The following is a 17,944-nucleotide window of genomic DNA, read 5'->3' as shown; positions in this document are numbered from 1 at the left end:
ATACTGGTACTTGCAGTCCAGTGATCTGAGTGTGTGTGTGGTCTGGTGGATCTTGGCCCATGATAGGCAACTGACTATGACTTTCTACTTAGCCTAGTGAGTGGACCATCTTAATGTCTAGTAATGGAGTCTCCTGGACCAAAATATCAGGTTGTGTGGTGGTTTACCTTATAGGCTTAGAAGTTGAGACTCTATGAGATGTGGCTGTAAGTGTTCTGGATGGTGTTGTTTTGGTGGAGTGCTTTTGAGGCTGTTAAGGACATCTGCTGCAGGTCCAAATGTCTGGGAGGTCTTTGGGACACAGGAATATTACTTTTAAGATCCTTAGCATATGTGAGTCTATGTGTCTGACCCATACTGAGTGCGGTGAGTGCAGTGTGTGAATTAGTGACAACCTGTGATGCCCCACCACTGGCCCAGTAATCAAGGAGCCTCAATCCTCACAAATGGCAACAGTGGGAGATGTACACACTGGGAGGATGACAAGTACACACACACACTAAAGTGCAATTTCCCTTAAGAGCACACAGAGACCACAGTCAGTCTGGAGCTGGTACTCCCTCTTTTTCCAGCTCCCCCAATAAGACTCCCCACTGGCACAGCTCTAGAGCTGAGATCTCAGTTGAGTGGCCAAGCCAAGACCTCCAGCACCCTCTCTGTCCAACCAGTGCTTCACATCCCTGCCCAAGTAGCTGACACACACACTCTTTGAGATTTGGTTTACACACACACACACACACACACACACACACACACACACACACACACACACACACACACACACGCACACACACACCTGGGAAAAGCTGGCACAGGTTTACTAGCTATGCCTCCTTCTGCCCAGCTTATAAAGTAGTTATTACTGCCACCAGCTACTCCTTATCAGCTACTCTAAGGCCCTTAACAAATGGTGTCCAATCTTACTGTGTAATGTTACTATTAATCCAAATGGTAGTTTGACCAAGACCGAGGCTATAAGGAGTGGCCCACAGAGTCACCAAATAAATATGCAAGTACTTTCAGAACTTAAATATGTCTCGCAAATATCACCCACAATGAAAAGTTTAAATATATTTAATAATAAATAATAAAAGAACAAGAAAATACTTGGTAAATAATCACAGTTACGTCAGAGTTCAAAATCACAGGAAATATTTAAAAAAAATATAGCAGGACAGTCTCAAATAAATAAGGAAAACATCTAAGCTATACTTCACTATATTCCTGCCTATATCTAAAAGAATTATACTGTTCCCTAGACTTACCTACAGAGCAAGCAGCAGGCAGATTGTCAGGTCAAAGGCCAAATACAAAATGCTCAGTCTCTCTCTCTCTCTCTCTCTCTCTCAGAGACTTCTTAAATTAATATTTCAAATGTTACTGCTGGGGTAGTTTGCAGCATGACATCACTTCTTGTCATCTGACTATCCCAGGTGAAATCCTCCACTGCAGCTGGTAGCATTTAGCATCCACCTGTGAAAACACATAAACCTCAGATATTTTGGCAAATGATGGAAGTCATAAAATAATTTACATTCCTCCACTTTTAAAGACAATACAAAAACTTTTGGTTCTAGACATTATGTCTCCTGCTACACTGAAACTGAATGATAATATCTCTTTTGTTTAGTAACACAACCTCAACCATTCTTCTGAAGTTTTGCAAGTTAATCTCCTGTGTTTCAGTCTCCCCTGTTAAAATGCATACATTGTAAACAGTTACAATAGTGTATATGCATTTCTGCTCATTACATTACATAATATCTCTTCAGCACATGTCTGTACAATATGACATACAGTTCTAATACATCTGTAACACAAGCATCTTACATGAGCATGTTGGTGTTCCCAAATGACACACAATCACTTACAAAATGCCAGATAGCTGGGCTGAGAGTATCTCCTTCTGTCACACTTCTATATAAGTCATATTAATATTCACAAATGACATATAATTATTTACAAAATTCCAGCTAGCTGGGATGGCAGTATCTCCTTTTGTTACACAATCTGATTGGTATTATGAGTGCTTGTATATGAGAGCCTTGCCTTCAGTGGCATTGTATAAATATATCTCTCACATACCTTATCAGTTTGTTTTAGAATTAGTAGATTGTCAGTGAACAAGAGGCAATTGCTACATTGTTACATGATGCCCATATCCACCAACTGGCTGCGAAGATAGCAGGAAAGTTCATATCCATGTTTACAGGCCCTTTTTGCATCATCACAAGGTTGCTGAAGGAGTATAGAGAAAAAAAACAGGAGTATCTAATATAAAACTTGTGTGGCAGTGCTTGTCACTGCACAAACTCTTTGTTCTTTATGCAGCTGAGTACCTGGGAAAGTTTAAAGGGTAGTTTTATAGGGGAAATATCAACTATAGATGTGTGCATCCATTCAGGGCACTGCTAAAACATATGGCATGATAAGCAGCATGGGTTAAACATGCCAGATTTATAGAATCAGAAAATATTAACCAAACAGATTACTTAGCCCTCTGGCCAATGAAACAATCTCACTTTAAGTCTTCTTGTATAATTCTCAGCTCATACAGAGCAGGCTGTCTTCTACTGCCACTAGAAAAGCAGTCCCAACCACACCACAGTGAGCTTAAAGTGAATACTATCACAGCAAGTCATACAACTAGATACAAACACACACCTTTTTACAATTACAACAATGCAGAGAACAGCATCAAGGATAGTGAAAAATCTAATGTACTTTACAATGGTAAAGTGCAGAAAAGTACAATAAATTATTGAAAAATACAGCAGCAGTACTCTTGTATAACTTATAAAAGTGAAAAATTTCAGTTTAAAGTACTTAACTTTGTTGGGATGGCACTAGATGCAAGTTGGCATTCTGAAAGATTGGCATGGATACCAAGTGTTTGTGAGCTGTTTGTGAGCTCTGTGGAAATGAGCAAAGAGTTGCTGAAACCTGCCAAATTTATAGAAGCAGAAACAACTGACTAAATAGACTACTTAACCCTCTGGCCGATGAAGTAATCTCACTTAAAGCCTTCCTGTGTGATTCCCCGCTCAGACAGACCTGGCTACCTTCTAGTACCACTAGCAAAGCAATCAAACCTCAGCTTTGGCCGGCTAAGAACTTGCTATATTCAACTGGACGTATAAGAGAATTGAAGTACCTTTATCTGCTCTATTTTTTCCAAAAAAATACAGTATTTAAATTGATTTTAACTGTGTGGAAGGAATATTAGCTGAACTGGAAGTTAGTCAGTGTTTGCTGAATTTTGTTATTTGCTAGTAATTACAGGTGTGGGGGTAGTCACATTCTTTGATTTCCTGTCCTTGCCTATTTAAGTGGTACAGTGTGAAATATTTTCTGCTTAAAAACCTCAGCTTTGGCGGCTAAGAACTTGCTATATTCAACTGGACATATAAGAGAATTTAAGTACCTTTATCTGCTCTTTTTTTTTTCAAAAAATACAGTATTTAAATTGATTTTAACTGTGTGGAAGGAATATTAACTGAACTGGAAGTTTTCACTCTGCTCTTCAGTGGCCTTGCAACTGCCCGCCCCTCTTGTAAATTTGTGTTTGGATACTCCTTCTGGGCCCATCTCATTTGCTCACTCAACTGAGTGCAGTGAGATCATATTCTGATTTCAGGCACTCCTACTGTGTACAAAGAGAGCATCTGGGAAACAGAAAAAAAAAATTAAGCTTGTTTCCTGCCTTTCCTGTTACGTGGTATAGACTATTTGTAGGCTTCTGAGCCCCCAAGCCCTTCTGTGTTGGAGGGAAGCCTTCTAGCTTAGTTTTTTTTCTTATAACTAGCCAGTTTAATAGTTTCAGCACTCAAATCTGTTTCTTTGATCTCAGCACTTGTTCAGAAAAAAAAAAAAAAAATTTCATCTGCTTTTACTGTACTTGTGTTTCTACCTACTTTTTTTTACTTTTGCATCATCTTAAAAGTACTCCATTGTATTTATTACTGCTTGGTGTAACTCATTCTAAGCCTTTTGGTTTAAACACTTGGGCTTCGGACCAGTTGTTTTGCACTGAGAGGGTTTGTGGTCTGCACTGTAGTGGCAGAACAGGTAGCTTACATCCTTCTAGGTTGGGAACTGCTGATTGAGGGCTCAGTGTCTGTTATTCTAAAAGTGTATTAATTCTGGTTTAAGCACTTGGGCTTTCAGGCCAGTTATTTTACATTAAGAGGGTTCGTGGTCTGCACTCTTGTGGGAGGAGAGGCTGGACTCTGCCCTTCTGAGCTGGGAATTTCTGGTTGAAGGCTTATAGTGCATGCATATCTAAACTGCTTCTTACTGAAGTTGGTGCGCCTTGTTTGCTGTGGCATAGACTGGATTTGGGCCTGCTGGATCTAGCTTTGTTTGTGTAACTTGAGCACTAATCCAGGCATTCTCTAAAGTATTCAATTGTATTTATTACTGCTTGGTAGTAACTTGATTAAAGTGTAGCTATCATTCTAAGTCTTTTGGATTAAGCACTTGGGCTTCAGACCAGTTGTTTTACATTAGGAAGGTTTGTGGCATGCACTGTGGTGGCAGGACAGGTAGCTTTCATCCTTCTAAGTTGGGAACTGCTGATTGAGAGCCCAGTGTCTGTTATTCTTAAAGTGTATTAGTTCTGGTTTAAGCACTTGGGCTTCAGGCCAGTTATTTTACATTAAGAATGTTTGTGGTCTGCACTCTTGTGGGAGAAGAGGCTGGACTCTGCCCTTCTGAGCTGGGAATTTCTGGTTAAAGGTTTATAGTGCCTGAATATTTGAACTGTATCTTACTGAAATTGGTACACCTTGTTTGCTGTAGCATAGAATAGATCCAGGCCTGCTGAATCTAGCTTTGTTTATATGCTTATTGTTTGTTTGCTTGTTATTTCCCTGGAACGCTAATTCCACCTAATACGCGGATTCTCAGTGCTTCTGTGGATCACTAGTGATATCTGCATTGCTTACTGTACTTATTTCCTTGTTTCACTTGAAAGAAAGTTACTGTTTGTCGTTTTTGCATTTAAGTTACCTGTAACACATTGCACTTAAGTTACATGGCACTTGCTCACTAAAGCAATTATATAAGTCAGCACTAAAAATTAAAAGCACTACACCCTCACTCCCCACTGGCCCTGGTTTTCAATTATTAAGGAATTCCCAATATTATTCTAGCATGTCCAAAGGTCAGTTGTCAATCTCCTCTCCGGTCCATCTGGCGAATCTGGGAATCTTGAGGCAATGTTACAACTGCCTCATGTACACAGACAACCCTCTCCTCCTCCCAACAAATTCCAACACATGTGAGAGATGCAACCATATAACCAAACTGGAGGCTAAGCTCTCTCAACTCAGTACTGGCATAACCAGTCAGGAGGAGAAGGAAACCACACTCACTACAATTCCAGTCTCACATAGACCTACCACGACAGCAAACCAAACACATAATCACACAAAAACATACTCGGAGGCTCTAAATAAAGATCTGCTGAAGCAGCAGAGACCTCCAAAGCAGACACCCAAGCAGCCGCTACCCCAAAACAAAACACGTGCAACACATATCTCACAAAGCCAGTGTGCCAAACAGTCACAGCCCTTAAGACTAAACAACACACCTGATACACTTGTAATAGGTGACTCTATCATCAGGCACACTGACGTCCCGCTCACCAAGCTGAACAAGGAGAGGGTCATGGTGAGCAGCCTGTCGGGTGCTAGGATCTGCCACATAACACAAGCACTCAGGTCACTCCAAGGCAAGTACAAATATAACTCAGTCATTGTCCATGCTGGTGTGAATGACCTGAGACATACCTCCCTGGACTACATGAAAAGAGACATAAAGGAGCTCTCTGAGCATGTAGCCCAGGCCGGTATGACCCTGACCTTGAGTAGAATCTTACCCTCACCAAGAATGATGCCACAATATGAAGACAAGATAATCAATTTCAACAATTGGCTTAAGTACTGGTGTCATTCAAAGGGGATCCAATGCCTGTCAGCTTGGGATGATATGCTCGACAAGCCACGATGCTTCGCTAGGGTCGGCTTGCACCTGTCACCCCTGGGCTTTCGGATATTGGCAAAGGCTCTTGCTACCCCCATAGTGCCTTTTTCAGGCAAGGCTCAAAAGACAAACCCACCTCCATAGGTATCACAAGGGATAATAAACTAAGAGTAATGCTACTCAATGCCAGAAATCTAAACCTCAAGATGCACGCACTCGAAACTCTCCTTAGCATGGAGAACATTGATATCTGTGCAGTAACAGAAAGCTGGTTCAGGGGTCCCAAGTGCACCCCAGCACTACCAGGTTATACCTCATACCATGCTTTTCGGCCCCAAAACTTGGACCGAACCACAAAAGGAGGGGGAGTATCGATAGTCATCAAAGATACCCACACCTCCAGGTTGGTGGCAAAGCACGAAGCATCAGAGACTATCCATGTGCAACTAACAGTGGGTAAAACTGCCTTCCAGTTTATAGCCTGCTACAGACCACCCTCCCAAACCCAGGAACCCCACTCGGCCTTCCTGAGAACACCGGAAAATATGAAGGTCTCTCCAAACACCATTATAATGGGCGACTTCAACTACCCAAACATAGACTGGGAGCATTACTCTAGCTCCAACACCCTAGCCCAAAGGTTCCTAGAATTTATAAACTCAAATACTATGGAACAACTTGCTACCACTCCCACAAGAGGGGAAAACATACTGGACCTGATCATCACCAACATGGGGACTCTATGCTCCAGACCAGAAGTGTATCCCTCACTGGTAAGATCAGACCATAAACTAATCTCACTGGATATTCACATCCCGACCCCACCCCCTGCCCAGAAAACCACAGTGAAAATCTTCTCTAAAGCAAATTTCACACTCCTCAAAACTGAGGTGGAATCCTTCAAAGCCCCCGGGCCTGTGGAAAATACGGCCCAGACCGCAGAATCCTTTATAAACGCATTCTATGAACACCTTCAGGAATGCATGGATCATGCAATCCCAAATAAAACCAAGACCCAATCCTCCAAAGGCAGACGTCCTGTCTGGTGGACCCCAGCCATAAACAAACTATACAATAGAAGGAGTAAGCTTCTAAATGATAGAGCAAAATCCCAAAAAGGGAAGGCATCACTGATCAGTATTAGCAAAAAACTATGGGCACACATAAAATTGTCTAAGGCCAGCTTCGAGAAAAAAATTGCACAGGACACTAAGGATAATCACAAGGCTTTCTTTAGTTATGTTAGGAACCTGGGTGGTAATTCCAAGATATGCTCAGAATTAGTTTAAAATGACAAAAAATACACCAAACCCACGGACATTGCCAACATCCTAGCTGACAGGTTCAGCACAAACATCTCCCCCCCTCCCCACCAAAAGGGCAAATAACTATCCCAGCAGAGTGCTGCCCCCCCCCCCCTGACATCTCAGATGCTCAGGTAAGAGCCGCCCTCTCCAAAGCAAAAAACACAGCATCAATGGGACCAGATGGTGTCCCGGGCTGCATCCTACATGAACTCCAAGAAGAGCTAAACCCAAACATAAAACTACTGTTCAATCTAAGCCTTACTACAGGATATGTGCCCAAAGAGTGGCATACAGCAACAGTGGTCCCTCTCCATAAAGGTGGTGCCTCAACGGATCCTGGAAACTATCGCCCCATAAGCCTGACTAGCTTGGTCTGCAAAGCTATGGAAAGGATCATCATGGACCTCATAAATAAAGATATTGGGGACCTACAAACACTGGATCCTACCCAGTTCGGCTTTGTTAAGGGCAGATCCTGCCTCTTAAACCTGGTTGATTTCTTTAAAACAGTCACCAAGGCCATTGATGAGGGGAAGGTGGTCCACACAGCCTACCTGGACCTCGCAAAAGCCTTCGATACAATACCCCACTCGGGCATTATAGATAAGCTCACCAGCTTAAATATAAACCCCTATGTCACTAGATGGATTGCAAACTGGCTCAAGGACAGAACCCACATGGTTAGAATTGCTGGAGCCATGTCAGACTCCAAACCATTTACAAGTGGTGTCCCACAAGGCTCAGTCCTGGGACCTCTCTTGTTCGGTATATATTTCTTGGAGGTACAGGCCAACACGGAGGGACTGTGGCTGACCAAGTTTGCAGATGACTGCAAACTGGGCGCCATAATCGACTCTCCAGCCGACACAAGCATCCTCCAAAAGGGCCTCATAGAAACAGACAACTGGTGCCAGAGCCATGGCCTCAAACTAAATGCCAAAAAGTGTATAGTCATCCTCTTTGGCAAAAACAAAGTACCCACAAATTACCACATAGGTGATAATCCATTAAGTACAGAAGAAGTAATTAGGGACCTGGGGACCCAAGTTGATAGCAATCTCTCATTTGACAACCACGTGGCCAAAGTGGTTAGAAAAACATTTTATATAGCCCACCTAATCATGAACGGATTCACATCTACATCAGGGGAGGTCATCGTGCCTCTTTACTCATCCCTCATCAGGCCCATAATTGAGTACAATGCCCCTTTTGGGATGTACCTTACCAGACACCTGCAACAACTGGAAAGACCCCAAAAGTACCTCACCAAGAGGATCAAAGGGCTCAAACAGATGCCATATGCTGCCCGGTTAAAGAAACTCCAGCTCTACTCAGTGGCATACCGCCTGTTCAGAGGCGATCTGTGCCTGACATATAAAGCCATGTCCAACCCGGAATTAATGGACATGCTGCACCTCAGAAAATCCAAATCCCATCGAGCTACGCGCTCGAGAGACTTGAACCTCAGCACTGAAATAAATAGGACATGCTGGAGGGACAGATTCATAACCCAAAGGCTCCCTTCACTCTGGAATAAAATCCCAGTCCAGGTTAGGCAGAGTCCCTCATTGACTCTCTTCAAGAGGAATCTTGATGAGTGGATGGGAGATCGTAGGTTTACCCCGGGTATCACTTCTGTGTCACTGTTAGACAGAGGCACAGTATACTAACTTCGAAAAAGGGCAGAGCAAAATACATTTAAAATGGGTGGCGAAAGCCAAACACACTCTGGCTAGGCTTATAAATGCCCTAGGGCAGATAGCCTAGTATGAACCTATGAACCTAAGTCTCCTTAATGTAAAACCACACTAAAGTTAAAGTGAGCACTAACTCATCAATTCAGTTGTGGCCTTTATTGATTTATTTGTTTTTTTCCTAAGAGTTGGATGTCTGAATTAAACACAGACAACAAACTTGGCTATAATTGCTGAGACAGTCTGTGGAGGAAAATAACTTACTGATGTTGTTTACTAATTATACTGGCCTTGTAGGACTAATGTGTTTTATATGAAGCAATTTTGTATGCATACTCTTCTGTGGGGTACTGTTTGTATGAAACAAAGCTGAAACACATTGCACTGACTTTTTTATTACAATCAGTTGGCTAAAGTGTATACAATAAACAAAGTGTCTATAACTACTGGGTGTGGGTGGGTTTGCCTGTGGATGAAAGTAACTGATTCTGTCATTTGTTCAGTTTAAACAGTTGCAGGGTTAATTTGCATTTGTGTGAGGTAAGATGGAATATTCATTGTGACTACTGTGTGTGTGTCTGTGTATGCGTGCGTGTGTGTGTGTGTGTGTGTGTGTGTGTGTGTGTGTGTGTGTGTGTGTGTAAAACAAACTTGAATGCCATTATTTTTTTTAACCATAATTAGATATATGAGGTGCACACAGTCAATAAAGTCACAATAATCAATTGATATAGAGACCATCTGTAGATGGGTTGTAAGGTGGTTTACTCACACCTAAACAGCAGTCACTGAGTAGGTATGGCAAGAATGTTGCCACACAATGTATTGTATTTGCTGAAATTACGCTATGGCATATATATATATATATATATATATATATATATATATATATATATATATATATATATATATATATATATACACAATGAGGGCATTGTAGTGAATTTAAGAGTAACAACTTGGCCATAATTTCTTTCCCTTTTCATCATAGTCAAACATCAGAATTGCACATAAGTGGCTATCTTTGGTGGTTTGGACAAAATATGTGAAAGCAAATGATCACTGGCACAATGACACAGCAAGTAGTGTTGCCATCTTACAAAACTTGACTCTGATTGAGTGAGTGGCTGTGACTTCTTACTGTGTGGAGTCTGCATGCCTTCTCTGTCTCTTTGTGGACTTATCAATGTACTCTGATTGCTTCCAATATCCCCCAAAACATGCTGTATGTAAATTGGTGTTATTCTAAATTGCCTGCAGTTAAGTGTACAGTGTGTGTGTGTGTGTGTGTGTGTGTGTGTGTGTGTGTGTGTGTGTGTGTGTGTGTGTGCGTGCATGCGTGCGTGTGTGTGCATGTGTGTGCATGTGTGTTGTGATAGATCTGGCAGGAACAGTGGCAGTGTGTGTGTGTGTGTGTGTGTGTGTGTGTGTGTGTGTGTGTGTGTGTGTGTGTGTGTGTGTGTGTGTGTGTGTGTGTGTGTGTGTGAAAAATCAGTGTATTTTGCAATAGCCCTGGCTTATCATGGGTACTGTCTGCATGTGTGTGTGTTGTGTGAGTGTGTGTGTGTGTGTGTGTGTGTGTGTGTGTGTGTGTGTGTGTGTGTGTGTGTGTGTGTGTCTGTGTGTCTGTGTGTGTGTGTGTGTGTGTGTGTGTGTGTGTGTGTGTGTGTGTGTGCTTGTGAAAATAATATCTCTGTGTTTAATCTGTGGATGTACTATTTTGGGTAACATAAAAAAGAACAGTTAACAAGTCAATATCTTTCAAAAACAAGTTATGAAATGCATCATAGGACATGTACACTGTTAGAGGTTTTTGTAGCTTATTGACACAGGCTTAGTAGTTGCCTCTGCCCTGAACCTCACCTAGTGTAAAACCAGCAATGTTTCAAGGTATGGACAGAAAGTCAGTGTAGCTTATGTATGGGGCTGGGGACACCATCTCATCAACATTTCTTTAATTTTCCTCAGAACCAAATCTCAGAGGTGTGCACAGAAGGTTGCAGTAGTTTGTATGGGGGCTGGGGACAGTGTGGCCATTATTTCTAATTTTCCTCACAAGTAAACCTTAGAGATGTGCAGAGAAGGTTACTGTAGCTTGTTAATGGGCTGGGGACAGTATGCTCATTATTTCTTTAACTTTTCTCACAATCAGAGCTCAGAGGTGTGATCAGAAGATCACTATAGTGTGTTACTGTTTAGGAGTAAAATGTTGGAATGCAGTACTGTGAATGTTATTGTTTTTACTTTTCTCAAGTCAAGCATCGAACTTATATGCAGGTGTCTATCTTTGGAAACATGATGAGTGCATATGTCTGTTAGCAACAAGCTGAAATATGTTATGTACTCTGTTTGCTGTTTTAACTTTCATCCTATCTGACATCACAGATGTACACAGAAGGTGACTGTCTTCTGAGAGGTAGAGATGGGGAGGGATGCTGTGTATACATATGCCAGCAACTTGAAATACAGGATGGTGGCTATTTTTTTCACTTTCATCCTAATCTAACACCAGAGAGGTACACAGACAATGACTATCTTTTTTCTGGGGAGTAGAGAGGCAGGCACTTTTTTCAGATATGATTTATGCATCCTTGCAAGCATTTGTCTTCTCAGTTATTTGGAAACTATGATTTGTCAACTTTGAACATTGGACACAACTTACTTTGTCCTTGAAAGAAAAGTTAAGATTGAATTTCTTTCCTTAATTAAGAGTTTATTTCAGTCCATCATTGGTTTAAAAGGTTGGAAAGAATGCTCTAAAATGTACCTTGAATCCACCAGAACCCATGCTGTCTCAAAGCCTAGGAACTCCTAGACCCTTAGATTAATTTGAGTATTTCCACCACAGTAATTACAGTTCAGTCTTGCCTATTTAGAGTGGGTTGAGGATATGCAGGGCAAAGCTGAAGAGTAACTCAAACCCTGATAATGCAATCAATAAATAAATAAATAAATAAAATTGATGGAGTAGGGAGGCCAGGATTTTGGGAAAATGGGGAAATGATGGGGCAGTGGTCTGGGTAGTTGGTGCTGGGTAGGGCACCGGGGCTTTATTTCACGTAAAGCTGTCCTGTGATTGCAAATGGTAGACCACCATTGGTTTGGGGGTGGGGGAAGCAGTGCAGGACCTTAAATATAATTTGAAAAAAAAATAGAACTGTCTAGATTCAGAAACCTTATTAAAATCAAGGATGTTTGAAAAAGACATATACTATTATTATGAGTTGAAAAACTAAGCTGTTGGTTTATTTGGAATATACAACTTATCCAAAAGGATGGAAAATGGACACAGTAAGCCTTTACCTGATACCAAATTTTATGTGTCTGTTAAGTTTAGTGTTAGAGTAACAAAGGCAGTGGTAAGTAGCATTTGAGTTTTCAGCTCTGCCATTCAAAATCCTTGCATGTCTAGATCAAGATTCAAGAGGCTGCTTTGGCATGTCATTTACTCAGGACTTAATTATTTCTATATTAATACACCCCTCCCTGATTTGTGTTCACAGGGAATGTGTAGACATTAGAGGTGATGACAATGATGCCAAAGATCACTGTCCACTCTCAGGAGCAAATGTAACTCTGCTTATCATATGATGGGGTTTCAAAGGATAGGGTCGAAAATACTTAGCATTCCATTTCTTTTACTTTGCCACTTTAAGCCTAACTAATACAATGATAAAGTATTGTTAACTTTTTCAGACAGCACAGTCCTAGTTTAATTAAGTCAAAGGTTAAGGTACAAATCCCAGTCCTTTAGCTCCATAGCCTTATGTATAATATAAATTCCATGCAGTTATAGTCCATGAATGATGATAACATCAGCATTATTTTACTGCCGACTCACTTTAATGGAACCAGTGAAAAATATTTTATCTCCATCAAAGCATGGTTTAATACAATTGCAACGACAATGTTAGACTACAGGTGGGAAATGCATTTCATCTCATTTCACACCTATTATATACTTAAGAGATGTTGCACCAACTCTGTGTATACAGTACATACAGACTTTTGTTTCAACTGTATCTCATTATGAGAAGTGTTCCTCATTTTGAGTGAAAAATTCCGGGTTCTGCATTGGAAGGGTCTGTAACCATTCATTCTTAAGATTTTTTTAGCAGATATTCATCGTAAATAATATTGAATCATATTCATTAACAGAAGTTTTTGTTAGATATGAATTAGCAGTCTTTAACTGTGCTGTGAGCATCATAGTTAAAGTTATTAGTAAATGTTAAACATTTTGCCAGCTTGCAATACTACAAGAAGTAGTGTTCCACATTTATGAGATGGAAAGTTGAGATCCTAACATACAGAAAACAGAGTAAGTTGCAGCATTGTTAAAGTCATAACTCACTGCTTTTTAACATTAAATAGAATAAGTTACGAATTACAATAGTGTTACTATCATAACTCACTTTTTAAATTGACAGTAAATTCTCAACATAGCTTCTGAAGTTTAATAACCTGGACAATATTTTCAGAAGCAAATCCCACCTGAAAATTTGGCACAATGCCATAGATTTCCTATTAGGGTATTATCTGCATAACAGTATTCACTCTGTTCCCAAGGAGAGTTGCTCAAAATCTTGTGCTATATACTGAAATGGGAAAACATTTACTAAGCTGAATGGTTAAAATTATGCCAGAATGAAAATGCCGCAACTCCAAAAGCTGAAAACCTTGGCAAACATTCTATGTAGGGGCAAGCTCCCTGCATCCCCACACCCCCATTAATTATATACACTAACTCTAAAATCATACTATATTGAGGAAAGGACAAATTCCCTAACCCTGCTATACTGCAAGCTTGTCAACTTTTCTGTTTTCAGCACTTTCTGTTCAGCATAATGCTGCTCGGCTTTATAAATGTGTTTCACAGAAATGTACCAGCTTAAAGATGAATATAATTGGAGTGAAGCTGCCCTTCTGTTTTGGACATTCTAATTCGAAATGTTTTCCTAGCATATTGTATACTTGGCTCTTAAAATGAATATAATTACAGAAATAGTACGTACCAAATAAGTGTTACAAAACACTGCAAATGTGCTTGACATGTAGGTGCTATGTAATGCCCTTCCCCTCATTTAAGAGGTAAGCTTTTCAGAAATAGCTGTTCTGAACATCTGCATATCCTACTGAAATGCCCAGGGTCACACAAGCTGCACTTTATTGTCTGCTATTATAGCTGCCAATTCCAACAGTAAGTTATGTTTTTCAGAATGGGAGAGCAGAGCTGTATCTCAGGTATAACATGTAAGGATCTGTACTGGGTGCCACAAGGTCATTTACTGACAAATTTGTCTAGCGTGTTTGCAGATTCATTACCAGAACTTTTTTTCTCACAAAAATAATAGTGTCAAGCATTGTTTTGCATACACTGAGAGTACAAAAATCAACTGCTATAAAAATCATTAAACACTACTAGCAATCAAGACTGCAACAAACAGAACTGGGATGGTCACTAACGGTTCCAGGAGAAACCGTGGAAATAAAAATAATCTTACCAAAATAAAATTAACATTAAGGAGTTTTTGTTTAGTTAGCATTGAACATTTTGCTGCAATAATGTTAGCAAGACATTTCTTGTTAGACTCCAACTATGGTTTGGTTTGACTTAGGGGAAAATGTCAACTTGAAGGATAACTCTGGTGTTGAATTATTAAGGATAGTTAAAGCCATGTTATCAGAGTAACAGAATTAAATGCATGCTTGTAGGCACAGTGATTACTTTAGTATTTGTATTTTCTACACAGTCGCTTCCTACCACAGAAGTGATGCTCTCTCCGCTGTGATGCAGATTACGCAGGTGAATTGTGCATGCATGCTGTGTATGATTAGTGTCCTGGGCACTGGGAGGGGCATCTGGTGGGGGAGGGGTAAGGCAGGGACGATTAACTGGCATAAGGTGTACTGTACTCCTCCTTGAGAAAGTCTGTGGAATTTTGCACCAGAAGGTGATGCCCGCTGAAGGCTGATGATATGGTCGTAGGTGGACAACTTCAGTTAGGTGGGATTGTTAGTTGATAAATGGTAGGTGTGCATGAGAATGCATGCTTGTGTCCTGCATGTCTCATCATTGCATGACAAGCATTGGGGGGTGGCAAAGGTTGAGATTTAATACAAAAGCCATCAGCTCATGAGTTAGGATGGCAGTCAGGATCCAATGTAGTTTGGCTTTCTTCCAAACAAGTAATTAAATGGGGGAAACAGATAGCTGCAAATAATGGTACTTCACATTTGGGGTCCAGCATCTAAAAATTAGGGAGGTATAGAGAAGCAAAAAATAACATTTTTGTAATTTATTCATTTATTAACTAGATAACCTCACGATGTGCAAAGAAGAGATCAGTAAGTACTGTCTTCTTAAGTTACTTACTCATAGTCACACAGTTTGCAAGGACAGCCAGAGGGAATCACAAACAGAACTTGGTGGGGGCTGGTGCCAGCTTATAGCCTCACACCATTGAAAATAATTATTTTGAAGAGAAGTATTAACATTTTCTGCATGGATTCACAAACCTCTCAAACATAGTGCACAACTATGAACCAAGGCAGAACTAGAGAGTCACATTGCACAGTTGGCAACATACACGATTCACACGACTAGGCTATGAAACAGTGTGTATGCAGGCTGTTAGCTGCCTGCATAGGATAAAACATAAAGCTAGAGCAAATGCATAGGCAATGCAGGACCAATGTCCAGGACACAGGTCTGGCCTTGTATGTCTTCCACGCCACTGTGTACGACAGACACATAACAGAATCCTATGTGAGACTAAATAACAGGTGACCTGTGTATGGATGTCTCCAACAGCCTACTGAGTCTTTATGTGTAGATAATACACACACTAATACCCATGCAGTTAGAATGAGCACACAGTATGACATGAAAGAGATATGAACAGGATAGATTTTCACAATATGTCTAAAACTCTTAAATGTGGACATAGCTCTTAATTGGTCTATATGAATCAAAAACAAAATGACAGGACTGTCATGATCTTCGTACAGTTTTATTGAGCCACTGTAACTGTATATAAGCTGATGTGTGTGTCATGTAGTCATAGCCAGTTTGGGGAAGGTAGGGAGATCTGTGAGTGCCCCATAACTAGAGCATACCTCGGCCTACATTGCAGGAGGGCACAAAGATGGATCAGCCAACAAGCAGCCAGAAATTATGTACTCTAGAATGCCAATGAGGCCAAATCAAGTCAATGTTGATATTAAGTGTTGACCATTATGAATGCATAGACCTCATGGTGGCCGGGAAAACACAAATCTTTCCAAGTGGTCAAGAAAATGAGCTCCAGGTGAAGAGGCTACTGCTAAACAGTCATCTGAGCTCACTTGTTACATTAAACTCATACTAGACTTCCTTCTACATCGCCCTTATAACTGCTCACAGTTCTTGAATAGCATCATGGTTCCCAGTCACCATGCCATCCATATGAACCAAATGGGGATGCAGAGACCTCATAGATGTCTGTACCTCTTCCTAGAATGCCATGATCACCTCTTCTTTGGCCTCTTACTTCCTTGCCTCCCATTGTACCTGCTCACTATGTGTAAGACAGAAGCAGGCACACATTTAAACGTGCATACAATAAAATTCAAACTGTCACAAGTCAACTTATAGCAACACAAGTGTAATCACACTTACTATGATTGTGATCACTACCATGACACAAGTCATTTACACTTACCAGCTATCCAAGAGCCCATACTTAAGGGTTAGATGATACATGGTCAAACAACTTCTGTGTTGCCAGCAGTTTGATATTGATATCATACATGCCAAGCAGAATCATTAGCAATATTTCAAACATGCAGATAACATGCCACACAAACCATGCTGGCCTAACACAAACACTCTTACACCTACTACAGGCAGAATGATGACATCACAGCCAGAATAACAGCATCAATATTGCAACAATGTCCAGTTTACATTTTAGTAGCTAAAACAACGATCAAGGACCAATGAACCACAGACAAAAACAAGTAACTGATATACTCACTACATTACTACAGTTATAGCCTCTGATGGCCTCCAGGTGTGAAATTCTTAGGCCTAACTTGTACATTTCACCACAGCTTCCTGTATTCTGTAGACCGCATATATGACATACACAGCCAGTCAGTCACAGAATACAGCATTTGGACACCCCTACATTTAAAAAAAATCTACACACCAATACAGCCTCCATGTGCCTCTCGATGTCTGCATTGTCATTAACACTTTTGTTATTGCCTTTTTTTCTGTAGCAGCTGCATTGTATCTGCTTGCTAACTGCATAAACATTTCAGTAACAGAAATATCATCTGACAGGTTTTTGGAAGCAACCATACCTTCCCTGTTGATTTTTATTTTGTCATTTTTGGTTTATTTCCTCAAGTTACTTTTATTAGCTCAAAACAAGGGAAAAGTAGATGCTGGTTATATTTGCCCTTCTGTTAATCACAGTCTCCAAAATGCTGAGATCTCAAGAAATCATATTCAAAGTTGCAGAGATTTCAGCCTAACTACTGTAATGGAAACAGATGGTAAATAACCATGCAAAGCATGCAAACCACATGCATATTCAATAGCTGACTAAGAGTCTGTGTGTTCTACACAGATATATAATAAATGCCAGTAAGAAACATATCATATGTTATAACATTTCTATGCAGTCCATGAGTTACATATTTGAGAGTACTGTTCACCTTCAAATATTCAAATAAAGTATTTTCTAGCACTCAGCTCCACATTTATAACTTCAGCAATAATTCAAGATAAGAAAATGTTCAGTATGGATTCAGATTATTGCACAGCCTTTCTTACTTCTTATCACTCCAGAGTTTAAATTACCTCACTTTCTGGTCTGCATTATGTTACTTCACCTTCAGGATACTTCTTTACCAAAACTTGTTCCACTCTCAGCTCATATTTATTTTATTCTTCTTTACTCTACCTTC

This window comes from Protopterus annectens, chromosome 1.part2 (assembly GCF_019279795.1).
Source record: "Protopterus annectens isolate FY-2018-M chromosome 1.part2, PAN1.0, whole genome shotgun sequence".
In the NCBI taxonomy this organism is placed as follows: domain Eukaryota; kingdom Metazoa; phylum Chordata; order Ceratodontiformes; family Protopteridae; genus Protopterus; species Protopterus annectens.
The sequence above is the reverse complement of the archived record's forward strand: the minus strand, read 5'-3'. Positions refer to the sequence as shown.